Here is a 10,586-nt window from a genome sequence, read left to right on the forward strand (position 1 = left end):
GTTTCTCCCTTTCCTTTTCCCTAGGAGTCTGCTGAAAGAGGACAAGAGTGGTTCCTGCCCCAGCTGCATTATCAGCCCCCTGTCTAAACCCAGGAGGTCAAGAGGACTCTGGGGCCCAGTTTCTGGAGCTGATATCAGCCTCCTGACTTTGCTCCCTTCTCTCAGTTTCTGCAGCCCAGCCTGCACTGAAATAACCATCCTTGTTTCCCTCTTGACTCCTGCAGTAGACAAACTGGGGATCAAATCCTTGCCTAGGGATGACCCAGGAAGTCAAAGACACCTGCTCAGACTTTAGTCTACCTCAACCTGGAGGATGGCGAGATACACTCTTCTGGATTCCAAGAACTTAGAAAGAGCCAAGGGCTACCAACAGGAGACAAGTGGCCAGCTGTTGTAGACAGTGATTGAATTTGGCAAACCAGTCCTGAACGCCCAACTGTCTTCCATACTGGGGCGGGAGGATTGGGGGTTGGGCTGGCAGAGGAATGTGCCCACATGCGCGGGGCTTAAAATCTCCATTGGTGCTCATAAGCGTGTAGGGTGGATGCTATTAAACTTTTAATTTTTTTTTAAAAGAGGGTTACTTATCGGGCCATTTTAAAAAGCTGCAAAAACTCAACAGTGCGACATGAAAGACATCACTGCGCTTGTTCCGTGAGCTGAGTTGCCAAACCCCCTTCCTCCATAGCTCCGCTGAGAGAGGAAAGGGTGGCGCTATGCGCCAGGGTCGCTCCCGCCCTGGTCTACATCCTGCTACCACGCCGAGCAGCGGGTCTTCCAGAGCCTGTGTCCACAGCAAATCTTCAGTGGAGAGTGTGGGGTGGGGAGGAATCTCAATTCACTGTTTTAGCTACCTCGAGCCCTAGTCCTGTGAACTCCACCCAAAAGAGCACAAGCCTGCACCACACTTTCATCTGGCGACTTTCCGAAAAGTTTGTCACCCAAAGTCCCCTGCTGGGTACATCTCAGCTTTCCCCATTAAGCCTCGGTCGGAGCTTGGTCCAGATCTCCAGAGCATGAGCGGATTCGAGCCCACAGCTCGGTTCTCCCAGCTAAGAAAGCAAGTTTGGGAGAAGGTGCATGCGCTGTGCTTCCTGCAGAGGTAAGACAAAGGGCCCCGAAGATTAATTTCCACTCATGGCCACCTGACAGAGGACAGAACAACTACCCAACAGAAAAGCAGATTCCACCAGTCATCAAGGCGCGGGGCCGTGAGTGCGCCGGCCTCGGCTTAGGTCCCCACTCCCTCTTCTTGGGTTCCCTTTCAGCAGCTTCTCACCCGCTAGGCCTCACATTTCCTAGACCAACCCCCTCAGGCTCAATTTTCCTGGACCCCAGCATCTGAACTTTCTTTCCAGGCCTCCCCTATTTCTGTGTGGAAAACTGGTGGTGAATTTCCTCTATCCCTTTTGTAACTAGAAGTGTGATCTGGTTATTAGAGACAGAAATCAATGCAAAAGAAGATAAAGTTACCGGCAACCTCCGTTTGGAACCCAGAAGCCTAAGAAAAGAGGAGTCATGGTGTATAAGTCAAGTCAGTGTATAAGCCCAATATTTCCTTCACTCTAGAGACAATTCAATATTTACAACATTCTCCTGGGTTTAAACTGAGGCCAGGCCTCACTGAGACAAGAGTCCTGAAGGCAAGACTGTTCATCCTACAACGTCCCATGCTGCGGTGGAAGGAATGACCAGAGACAGATGATGGAGTAGGATGAACAACCCTGGCAATGCAAGCCACTGTTCTGGGAAGCTGTCTGACTCAGGAACCAGGCTGCCACTGTGCCAGGCCAATCTTACACAGATTTCTGTTCCAAGAGCTTCAGTCACCCCAAAATCTCTACTCCTGGAGGTGCAAGTGCTATGAGAAATTTGCCTGTTCTGAGCTTTAAGATGCCTGTACAGTTTGAAGGCAAGGCCAAGTTTTCTTTTTTTGATCCAAAGAAAGCCCAAGGATTTTTTAGAATGCTTTCCTGGGAGAGCTGTTTCAAACGTGGCCCTAAAGGCCTCTGCACCTCACCCCTACCCAACTCTATTCCTATCACCCTTTCATATTCTCAGGCTATACCCAGATAGTACCATCTTTTGTTAATCAGGTCCTGGGAGCCCCACAATGACCTCTAATTGCATACACTTTTTAATACAGACTGCTATGGACTGAATGTTTGGGTACCCAAAATTCATGTTAAAACTCTGTTCTTTTATGTGATACTATTTAGATATGGGGATTTGGAAAGTAATTAGGTCATGAGGTTGGATTATTGCATGCCTCTCTCGCTTCCCCTTATAGAAAGAGGAGAGAGCTTGCTTCCTCTCACAACCCCATCCCTCAAATGAGGAAACAAGGAAGGGTTCCCTCCATACTGGCACCCTGATGGCAGACTTCCCAACCTCCAAAACGATGAGAAATATGTTTGTTGTTTAAACCATTCAGTCTATGGTTGTCTTGCTATAGCAGCCCAAGCCAACTAAGACAGAAGCACAGTGCATTGCAGGACTCGGAAGCTAACCTGGTGGGGGCCCTCAGTCCATGTTCTTGCCAGGACCCTCTATTTCCTCCAGGCCTGGCTTCTCACCAGCCAAGTTGGCAGCAACTACAGCAACAAATAGCCTGCAGATAAAGGAGCACTGAGCTGGGAAGGGCCGGCTGTGTGAGGAAGAACCAAAGACCAAGAGAGACAGAAGAATGTGTGCAGTGTCTACTTTTGGGGTGATGAAGGTATAGTTAGAAATTGTGCAAGTCCTGAGGTTAGATTTCTCCTTCCTCAAGGGTCCAGTCCTTTTCTCTGAGGAGAGGCCTGTTTGCAAATGGCCAATAGCCACTGGGCATTATATCTGTGAAGTCAGAAAGTAAAGCAGCATTTGCTACTAAAGAGAGGTACTTTGTGACCTAAGTGAACTCAATGCAATCAGTTTTTCTCCTAAAGCCCAACTCCTGTGCTTTCCAATTATCCCAGTGACTATTTTTGTTTTAGCTTCTGGTACATCCATCCACTAAGTCCCAAAGCACTATAGACCCCTAGTTATCTTAGCATGCATTATCCAGTTGTAGGGAAATACTTGCTCTTGAGAACTGGAAGCCTTTTATCCTATCTATGGCCAGTCATAGAAGATGAAGGATAAAATTCCCTGTACTCCTTACGCATGCATATGAAAATCACGATTTAAAATCATACCACCATTCCCTGCCCCCCAAATAAAGTCCTCTCTGCTCTTTGTAATGGGTTTTCTTACTGGCACAGTCTGTATCTAATAATGCCAAAGGGGAAATTCTAAACATATGTGGATGGGTGCAGTACTTCCAGTCATTTTTTTTTTTTAAGTGAAACAGGGTCTTACTGTGTCTCCCAGGCTAAAGTGCAGTGGCACAGTCAGAGTTCACTGAAGCCTCCATCTCCTATGCTCAAGTGATCCTCCCACCTTAGCCTGCTGAGTAGCTGGAACTACAGGCACACACCACCACACCTGGCTAGTTTTTGTATTTTTCATAGAGATGGGGGTTTGTGGGGGCAGTCTCACTATGTTGCCCAGGCTGGTCTTAAAGTCCTGCACTCAAATGATTTGCCTGCCTCGGCATCCCAAAGTGCTGGGATTACTGGCATGAGCCACCAAGCCCTGCCTATACTTCCAGTCTTAATTCCTCTAAAGGAGTGCCTTGGGTGGAAATCAGACTTTTCTTATCTATGAGAAAAGAAAAAACAAAAAAAAAGATAAATTAGCATAGCTGCTATTTGAATAGCTCTAGCATTTGGTTTGTATACAGAGACAGACCATAAGCAAATGAGTACTCATTCAAGAAAAGTGGGAGTAGAGGATGGGGGGAAAAGGTGTGTCCTCTTCTAGAACATCTTTCCTGTGCAAAATGGGAAGGGCAGGAAGAGAACAGAAGTGAGACCAAGCCTGGTACCAGCAAGAAAACAGGTAGGAAGCTGCTGGAACTATGATGCACCTGCTATTCATTCACCAACCCATTCAAAGGCTGTTTGTTCAGAAAATAATTTGATCAAATGTGACTTTTCAGACTAAGTCTGAGAGTCAGAACACATAGACTATGTTTTATTTATTTGTTTTTCAAAATTAAGTGCTTAGTTTTCTTCAGGGGGACAATACTTGGAGATGCAACTGTTGTGGTGGGATTGTACCAAATCTGAAAGATGTCCTCAACAATAGCAAGTGGATAATTTGCTTCAGTTTAGTTTTTGGTGTGTTTTGTTGCTGTTTTCTTTGAGGAAAAGTACAGGCATCACATTCTAGAGAAATATTCCTTGCATACTTTTTCTGAAACCAGACACTTTGTGTGAAGTCAAAAAAATGATTTTGACTTAAGCAAAAGCTGTTAACAAAAAAAAAAAAAAAAAAAAGAGAGAGAGAGAGAGAGAGAAAGAAAAAGAGAGAAGAGAAGTAAAGAAAAGAATTCCTTTTCCTGTCGCCTCCTAAAAGGGAATTATTTGTAAACTGCACTTTTTGTCACCTTTAATCATTTTTTTTCAAATTGCAAATTAACTAGCCCAACAATCTTGGACCATTTATTCAATAAGCACAGTATGGGAGCATTTGATAATCATGGTATATAACAACTAAAATCAAACTTACTACAGGTCCCCACTTTAGCTCCCATGCAGTCACACACAAAATGAGATTTAAAATGGAGTAGAAAGACATGACACATACAACTTAGCTTTAATGTTGTGATCATTTGCTCATATTATGACAATCATGCTGATAAATTCTATGACTTCTCATATATCTACTGTGTCCACACCCTTGGTCCATTTGCTTTTCATTTCAGTAGCTGGCCCAGGTCAGAGCAATGAGAAGGTCCTAGCTTAGCTCCTAAAAAAAAGAAAAAAAAAGTGACTAATCTTACATTCACAGATTTTCTTTTAAAAAAAAAAAAGAATTTACTTCATGCAAATCACCCTGCTGTCTACCCTATCTTTGAAGCTCCTGTGTAATCCTTAAGGGAGGGATTTAGGAGTATATAGCATATTGCAATACAACTTTTCTTCGTTGTGAAGAAGGCAATTTTCTTCTGGGAGCTAGAGGAGCACACAGCAGAACTCCATGTTGTAACCAGGGCCACCATCAAACATATTGTGATTTGATTTTGCTTAGCTGTTTCACTTTTCTTATGATATATGTGGTCTCAAGTAAATCATAAGCTCCTCAAAGGAAATCTGTCAGTTTACACTGCCCTTTAATCCCCCAAATGCACAATTAACTGAAATCCTAAATGAAGATCCTTATAAGGAGTGGCTTCAAAAGATGACTTAATAATTATTTAAATTTTCTCCCCCAAAGAAGTGAGACTCCACAGTATTTTAAAGTATATTGTAATGGTGAATGTTTTTTTTTTTTTCTGCCTGCTGTTTCCTTTTTCTAGGGGAGTGAGGATTTGAAAGAGTGTGAGTGTGAGTGTGTATGTGTGTGTGGGGGGGTGTACGTACAAGTGTTTTCATCGTTTACATCACCATGGCTCTTAATTACAGTAATCATTTTTGCAAATAGACTTTGTTTTCTACTCTGAATCCCCGGCTTTTGGCAGGCTGCATTGGGCAAACACCTGTTGTCTGGTTAAACAGAGAAACACCTGTCAGTGAAGCCACTAAGTACTAACTCAGGAGCTGTCATGGGGGTCTAGGGAAACTTTGCAATTGTCAGAAGAAAGGAAGGAGCACCTGCTTAGGGCCCAGGAGGGTCAAATGATAGCTTATTGACTTCTGACCGAAGATGTCTATGAATACATTCCATTTCCTCTGCCTGCTTCTGAGAAATGCAGCCTGTGGCCACAACATCTGTTAACGAATGATTGAATGTGGCCAAATTTGAGGAAAATCGCTTTTTAAAGGAAATAGTTTAAGAGACATGAGGGCTTTGAGGCATCAAAATCTAAATGCCTTTTATAGGAGAATATCCACCTGATAAGAGTGAAAGAGGGAAGTAATAAGAAATGGGAGAGGAAACAAAGAAATATTGACATGAAAAAAGGGACAAAGATGATTTTTTTCTATGTGATCATTTCTTTCAGAAAGTGACAATTTTGAGTGCATTAGTGGTACTGGGCTAGTTCTGTGTATAGACATAGATCCAGTAAAATAGACGCCCCTGGAAAAGTCTTTATCAATTCCCTTGACAGGTTAGATACTTAAATGCGGCTTATGCCTACACGTGGAAATGGAGGAAAACAAAATGGAAAAAAAAAAAAAAAAAAAAAAAAAAAACCTTCGGGAAGAAAAGAGAAAGAGAAAATTAAAAAGCTCACATTTTTTCAAAGATAAATTTTAGACCAGTGTTTATCTTTAGAAATCCTAGTCTTTTGTTGCTCATGCTTAAGATACATAGAAATCCATATTGGCTCAGGAAAATTTTCCTTTTTTAAATTTATTTTTTTTGTCAATTTTTGTGGGTACATAGTAGGTGCATATATTTATGGGGTATAGCTCAGGGAAATTTCCTGAACCTCCCTGATCCTGTGAAAGATTACCCACAGAGCTGGATGTTACAAGGATCGGGCACTTGAGCTTTTCCATCTGTATCTCTTTCCAGTTGGAATTACTCTCCACAATATTCTGTGGGAGGAGCTGTCAGCCTGAATTCTTCCTCCAGACGGAGATTGCTTTTCTCCTCTGCCCCATTGTCTCTCATAAAGCCACTCTCCTTTCCTTATATTATTATTTTCCTAGTCTTGGGGGGTCTCTTAGCATTAAATACAAAGGGAAATTGTGGGTGGATGAAAAAACCTGTAGGCAGGAAGGAGGACAGGCAGGAGAAATCATTAAGAGAACTTCTAATCTTGGATTCATCCTTGATTTTTCTTTTTCCTGCACTCTCTGTATGTAATCCATTAGACACTCCTTTGGCTTTATCTTCCAAATATATCCAGAATCCAAATACTTTCTACCATCTCCACTGCAACCCTCATCACCTCTCACATGGATGACTGCAATAATTGGTCTCCTTGCTTTTGGCATTGGGCCCTTAAAATGTATTCTTAATGCAGAAATCAAAATAATCCTTAAAAAAAATAAAAGTCAGTTTCAGTTTCTGTCACTCCTCTTTGTTCTTTTCCTTTTTTTTTTTTTTTTTTTTTTTGCAACTGTCTCCCTCCGTCACCCAGGCTAGAGTGCAGTGATGGAATCACAGATCAATACAGCCTCAACTTCCCAAGTTCAAGCAAGTGATCCTTGCACCTCAGGCTCCTGTGTAGCTGGGACTACATGCTCCCACTCTTCTTCTTAAAACCATCAATCAATTCTTCTTCTTTCTTTCTTTATTGAGATGGAGTTTCATTCTTGTTGCCTAGGTTGGAGTGCAGTGGCATGATCTCAGCTCACTGCAACCTCCACCTCCCGGATTCAAGCGATTCTCCTGCCTCAGCCTCCCGAGTAGCTTGGATTATAGGCATGTGCCACCATGCCCTGCTAATTTTTATATTTTTAGTAGAGATGGGGTTTCTTCTTGTTGGTCAGTCTGATCTCAAACTCTGGACCTCAGGTGATCCACCCACCTCAGCCTTCCAAAGTGTTGGGATCCCAGGCATGAGCCACCACTCCCAGCCAATCAATTCTTATGCTATTCTAAAGCTAAAGTCTTTCAGTGATTATGAAACCCCTACCTGCTCCCCTGGCTCACTCCTTTCAAACCATGCTTGCTTCCTTGCATTCTTCAAACTCAGCAGCTAGGCTCTCATCTTTCCACATTCACAAAGGCCATGTCCTCTGTTGGGACCGCTCATCCCCGATATATTTGTCTGGCTAACTCCTTCTCCTCCTTAAGTCTTTGCTCACATGTTTTCTCCTCAAACGATGCCTACACCCTCTATACAGTCCCTCATATCCATACTGCTTATCTTTTAAATTTTTCCACAGCAATTACTTTTGAACAAGCAGTTACAGAGTTCTTACTATAAGCCAGATATTCCAGCACTATTGTCTTGTCTATTTTATAGGTCACAAGAATACAAGGCACAGAGAGGGTAAATAACTTACCCAAGTCACACAGTTAGGAAGCGGTGGGGCTAAGGCTTGAATTCAGACAGTCTGGCTGTAGGAGTAATGCTTTTATAACTTTGTTTTGCTGCATTTATCACCTACTAACCCACAAGGGAGCATTCTTCTGTATTACATTTATTGCTTATTGTCTGTTTCTCCCTGCTAGCATGTAAGCTTCCTGAGGATAGAAATCTTTCTTTTGTTCACAAGTATTTACCAAACACAGAGAATGATGCTTGACACATTGTTGGTACCCAATAATTAGTCTTTGAGTAAATAATAAGCTTCAAGATTGAGCTTTTGCTCTCCATCTTGAGATACATTGTTCAGGTTCATTGTCCAGCACTTTCACTTCTTAGGAACCTCAGCTTTACTCCATGTGGCTTCAGGCAGAGTAGAATGAGGAGAAACAGCATTCTAATCCGGATGTTTTATTTCAGCCTATAATTTTTGAATGCAGGAAATTTCCTCAGAGGTGCTGCTCTTATTTCCCTCTGATTTTATTGTTTCTTTTACAACTCCACCCATCCCTCTCTACTCCATAAATGAAGTAGGTAAATGTGATCCAGGAAAAAAAGAGAAGTAGTAGGGTGTTCAACCTTGTTCTTATACACACCAAAACCACTTAACCTTTTAACATCATTTTCTACTTGAATTTCCTAGTAACAACATCAGATAGAGAGAGAGATTTTGAATCAGAAAATCGGACCGTTTGCCAGAAATGCCACTGGTTCTTTGAGGTACCCACAATTGAAAACAGAACAAAGAAAACCTTGTCATCTACATCTCCTGAAAATGCCAGCAGGGTCTAGTAGAAGCCTGTGGTGCTTCAAAACTTAGCTCATTTTGTAAAGACAGCATGGGCAATACAGAAAGTGCTAGTATAAACCAATATACATGAAGTCTAATTCTATAGCCCACTCCCACATATAAACATACACACACACACAAAGTAGCTGCATAGCCATGGTCAAACTCCAAAGCCTTATTTTTGTTCTCTGTAAAAATGGGAGTTATAACTTTTACTCTGGTATTCTTTGTTGTGAGAAGAAAATAACACACGTGTGACTATGAATGTGAAATCATTACGTAAATATAATTATGTGGTATGTCAAAATAATGCACCTTAATCTACGAAAAAGCCTAATGAATGAGTATAAAAGTCATTTAATCAGTTCATTTTGTCTTAGGGAAATGCAAACAGTAAAGCAAATCAAATTCATCATGTTCTTTGTTTTTTTGTGGCAGAAGAGCTTGGTCCAGTAACTTTTTACAAGGTTGATGTGATTCTCTATTGGCATTTCAGCAGCTGAACGTCAGTTCCAGTGAACATTTGTGGATTATAGAATGAATGAAATTTATCTACCTTATTTTAAAGGACAGCAGTAAAGGAAAGGAAGATAATTAAAGAAGTCCATCTGCATTTTCAACCATCTTCTTCAAATAGTAGTATTTTTGTTGTTGTTGCCAGAGCCATACAAAGGTGGCAAGTGTCACCAACCTGTCATCTCTTTTGACTCTGATCCATATTGATAAGCTGTAAACTCTCTAAAAGAAAGGGAGTTCACTTCAGGTTTCCATGTCAGAATACCTTTGTAGTAGATACCTTCATGCCACGGTAGTTAAAGCTATGTGTCTCAAAACAACCTCACATTGATTGAGTTAAACTTTGCAGTGGCTAAGCTGCAACAAACTTTAACCCATTTTCACCTCTGTTTCTCCATTAGTAAAACCAAGATACAACCTTCTTAACTTTGTTTTCCTCATATATGATTACTTTTTAAAGTTTTAAAAAGTACTTTCAGGCCTCTTCATCTACTATGTACTTTGATTTGTTGGAGAAAGATAAGCAACAGGACTGTATGTTTACTATAACAAGTCATATTAGTAAAAGTTTTGAGCGTGGCTAAGATTAAAAATTAAAAAGATTACATGCTTTAAGAAACAGAAGAATCATAAAGAGTCTATATCAGGCCGGGCACAGTGGCTTGTGCCTGCAATCGCAGCACTTTGGGAGGCCAAGGCAGGCGGATCACCTGAGGTCAGGAGTTCGAGACCAGCCTGGCCAACATGGTGAAACCCCGTCTCTACTAAAAATATAAATATTAGCTGGGTGTGGTGGCAAGCACCTGTAATCCAAGCTACTGCAGAGGTTGCAGTGAGCTGAAATCACACCACTGCACTCCAGACTGGGCAAAAGAGTGACACTCTGTCTCAAAAAAAAAAAAAAAAAAAAAAGTCTATATCAATGTGAAAGATCACCATTGGTTTGTTACTAACATTTGAAATTGTTATTAAGAATTTGTGGCTGGATGTGGTGGCTCATGCCTGTAATCCCGGCACTTTGGGAGGCAGAGGCAAGAGGATCATGTGAACCCAGGAGTTAGAGACCAGCCTGGGCAACATAGTGAGACCCCTATCTCTACCAAAGATTTTTTTTAAGAAAATTATCCAGGTCTGGTGGCATGAGCCTGCAGTCCCAACTACCCAGGATGCTGAGGTGGGAGGATCATTTGAGCCCAGGAGTTCAAGACTGCAGTAAGCTGTGATTGCACCTACTGCACTCCAGCTCCAGCCTAGGCAAAAAAGCAACAC

Source organism: Rhinopithecus roxellana, chromosome 2 (assembly GCF_007565055.1).
Source record: "Rhinopithecus roxellana isolate Shanxi Qingling chromosome 2, ASM756505v1, whole genome shotgun sequence".
Taxonomy (NCBI): domain Eukaryota; kingdom Metazoa; phylum Chordata; class Mammalia; order Primates; family Cercopithecidae; genus Rhinopithecus; species Rhinopithecus roxellana.